Source organism: Sinocyclocheilus rhinocerous, unplaced genomic scaffold (genome assembly GCF_001515625.1).
Source record: "Sinocyclocheilus rhinocerous isolate Xijiao unplaced genomic scaffold, SAMN03320098_v1.1 scaffold2145, whole genome shotgun sequence".
In the NCBI taxonomy this organism is placed as follows: Eukaryota; Metazoa; Chordata; class Actinopteri; order Cypriniformes; family Cyprinidae; genus Sinocyclocheilus; species Sinocyclocheilus rhinocerous.
The window spans coordinates 565,038-568,983 of record NW_015670983.1 but is presented as its reverse complement, the minus strand read 5'-3'; the positions used below and the strand labels follow the sequence as shown (position 1 = coordinate 568,983).

The 3,946-nt window shown below is 31.6% G+C and overlaps 1 protein-coding gene across 1 annotated transcript in view; it reads left to right on the top strand.

The window, feature by feature from the left end:
• Window positions 1-1,323: 1,323 nt before the first annotated feature.
• The window catches only part of LOC107734596 (rho GTPase-activating protein 9), a 51,016-nt gene continuing 48,393 nt past the window's right edge, over window positions 1,324-3,946 (top strand). Inside the window, exon 1 of the mRNA XM_016546590.1 lies at window positions 1,324-1,383. The gene's annotated coding sequence lies outside the window, so the exon portion shown is untranslated. The remainder of the gene's footprint in view (window positions 1,384-3,946) is intronic.

Here is a 3,946-nt window from a genome sequence, read left to right as displayed (position 1 = left end):
TTGTCTTTTAGTTTTACACCATAACATTTATTTATTTATTTATTTATTTATTTTAAAATCCTAAAATTATCTTTTTATTTCCTAGGTTAGAAAAAAAAAAATCTGACGTACAAATATTCCTTTGGTCTTTTGGTTTTATACCATAACATTTATGTATGTATAATTTTATTTATTTATTTATTTTTTATTATTTATTTAAAAATCCTAAAACTTTATTTTTATTTCCTAAGTTGGAAAAAAAAAAAAATCTGACCTACAAATATGTTTTTGTCTTTTGGTTTTATACCATAACATTTATTTATTTATTTATTTAAAAATTCTAAAACTTTCTTTTTATTTCCTAGGTTAGAAAAAAAAAAATTAAATAAATCTGACGTAACAATATTTCTTTGGTCTTTTGGTTTTATACCATAACATTTATGTATGTATGTATGTATGTATAATTTTATTTATTTATTTATTTTATATTATTTATTTCAAAATTCTAAAATTTTCTTTTTATTTCCTAAGTTGGAAAAAATAAATAAATCTGACCTACAAATATTTTTTTGTCTTTTAGTTTTACACCATAACATTTATTTATTTATTTATTTATTTATATTTAAAAATCCTAAAATTTTCTTTTTATTTCCTAGGTTAGAAAAAATTAAATTAAATAAATCTGACGTAACAATATTTCTTTGGTCTTTTGGTTTTATAGTGAGGCATTTATGTATGTATGTATGTATGTATGTATGTATAATTTTATTTATTTATTTATTTTATATTATTTATTTCAAAATTCTAAAATTTTCTTTTTATTTCCTAAGTTGGAAAAAATAAATAAATCTGACCTACAAATATTTTTTTGTCTTTTGGTTTTATACCATAACATTTATTTATTTATTTATTTAAAAATCCTAAAACTTTCTTTTTATTTCCTAGGTTAGAAAATAAATAAATAAATTCAATGTGCTTTTCAGTGTGCTTTCGAATCGCCATTTATTATTTATACTAGCATTAACTAATTGTTTTTCTATTTTTTGACCATAATGTATAAAAATTATTAGATTTTTTTTTTTTTTACAATATTTATTTAAACAATATGTATTTATCATTTTATTTCATCAGAAAAAAAAATCTGACAGTTTTCCGGCTTAATTAGCGAAGTTGCCAAAGCATCACACAATACAATAGTGCAGGAAACAAATGAGTAACTAAACAAGATGCAGCAGCAGCAAAATAACACTGGCTCATGAAGCCTCCCTCTGGTTGGCTGTTCTCTGTCACGTGACAGCGCCCATACAGCCCCGCCCCTCCGGCCGCTCGGCAGAGTTTGAGCTCGAGCGCCGTCCGCTTCACCGACACCTGCAACACCGCGCGCGGATGCACCTGCAGCTACCGGTAAGCCACGAGCAGAGCATCACAGCTCAGAAACAAACACATGTACGACCATCAACTATTTCACACTCGAAATATTAATTATCTGCACAACATTAAATGTGTATAAACAAATAAATAAAAACATCCATGCATTTGCATGTCCTATATAGAGATAAAAACATTTACTATTAATTACTTCATCATTCCTACTTAATCATACATTTGCATTGTCTAGTTAGACATTAAACATTATTATAAAGTATGCATATTAAGTAGAAATCTGTACATGGGGTGTTTTAGTTGTTTATGTTCAGGATTTACAATAAACTACAATATTTACATGTTTTAGTAAACATTTATTTAGTGCAGCATTTTTTTAAAGTGGGAAATACAGATGAACAATGTGTTGCATAATTATTTTGATGCTATGTAATATTTTTAACTCAATATTCAGATGCAATACGGGACTATCTGTGGTTGAATTATTCTTGAATTATTGCATTTGGTAACATGAGATGATTTCTTAGGCTTGTTCTAAGCGAGGCTCTCGCTGTGCTGTCACTTCGGATCTGAGAGGAACCACCGAGCCGTGAGAGACGCTCTGGGTTGCATGAGACTCAGAGTGAAATATATGAGCCGAGGATCTATAAGCTTGATGGCATTCGTTGCTTTGAGACTCTGTGATTTCTAAATAGAAATAATAGGACACGATTGAGTCGCTATAGGCATCATACAGTAAGAGTTTAGAGCTTTAAAATGAACACAGAGAGCAGCTCAGATCTTTGACTTTTAATGGCCAACTCTGTCAAATCTGAGCACAGTTGAGACATTGAGAGCTCTTGCGAGAAGCCGGAAATGGAGAGAAAGTAAAGACTTGTTGAGATATTTCTGATTTATGAGGGTTTTTCCAGGCCGGATGGAGTCTGATCTGGTACCAGGAGCAGCATTGTGTTCATAAACGTTCTCTTTCTGAAAATCCCATGAATGAAGCAGATTATTTTTTGCAGCGGCTGTTAGTTTCAGATTGACTGTGGCTTTATCATTCTGCTGTTTTCTGTCCATCCGGTGCGTTTCAAGACACGAAACGTGTGCTGAAGCACATGCATGATCAGACACAGTTCTGAATGTTATCTGTTATATTCAGGAGCATTCACTGTAAAAAAGATTCCATAAAATTTACGGTAAAAAAACGGCAGCTGTGGTTACCGGAATTTTACTGTAAAAAATACGGTAGCAACGTTTTGGGTTTTACGGTTTTAACTTAAATTTACAGTTAAATACCGTAATTTCATTAACTGATAAAATGTTATTATATACCAACCTATTGAAGTACTGAAATCTGTTTAGTACCTTTGTAATACACTGATAACCACCAAATGCAGGTGGTGATGAGAAAGTCACACAATGAACCAAAGCCTATCACAAGCAGCTTATAAATAATAACATATGTAGAAGGTGCACAGTGTCATTCACACAAACACCAAACACCATCATGGTAACACACATGAAACTGAAATAATGCAATAAACATTCATTAACAACATTAGGTGTAACGCACAACGCTAATATACAAAACTGATAAGAAAAAACTAAAAAGAAACATAGTTATTTCAACAAAAAAACATCAAATTTGAAATGTAACGCAGGGAATTCTGGGAATGTCAATTTACGGTTATTCACTGTAAATTATACGGTCTTTTTCACTTCCAAAAACGGTATACTACCGTAAAATTAATGTCCAATACATGTAATGTCCAATACAGTTTTTCACCGTATATAGTAGGGGAATTTACCGTTAACCATTTAACAGGTTTCTACTGTAGCATTTTTACAGTCTTTTACCATTAAATTCACAGTCATTTTTTACAGTGCACACTAAGAAGGACTAGGGCTGGGGTCAAAATTTTAAGTTAATAATGACTAGACTAGAGGTTTTTAGGTTCTACTTAAAATCATTAGTAATACTAATAATACTAGTAAACTATTGCTTTACTATTATCATTATAGGATTGCTACTGATATTTGCGAGAGACAAGAAAAAAATGCAGTGAAAGAGTGAGTATGTCTGAATCAACTTAATTTCATGAACATGATACTTGTGCAATGCCATCCAGAGTGAATGACGTGGTCAGGAAATGAGCTTTCACAGTGAGATCACAGTTGGGTTTCATTGAAACGCTACAAGTGAATGGGATTGAGATGTCACATAAGGTGAAGATTAGGTTAATGGAGATAAGTCAGAGGTGTAGTTCACCTGGTTGGGATTAACCTCATCTAAACCCTGGTTAAATCCTGTCCCGGGGTGATCTTTTTCTCACGATTGGACTCAATGCACTTCACATGGACTCACTATCAAATGGAGCATAAAGGCTATGTGTTTGGCTGTTCATACTAAAACTGGAATATACTCTAGGTTTTAGCATTCATGCTTCTTACAACCATGAGACGCAGAGACATTACTATAACTATGTCTGACATCGCAATTTGCTCTGTATACACTTTAGAGATGTCACTTCCAAAACTTAGCAGTGTGTATGAGGCTGAGCATTTCGTATTTTTATAATGAAACCTTCTAGATAAATCA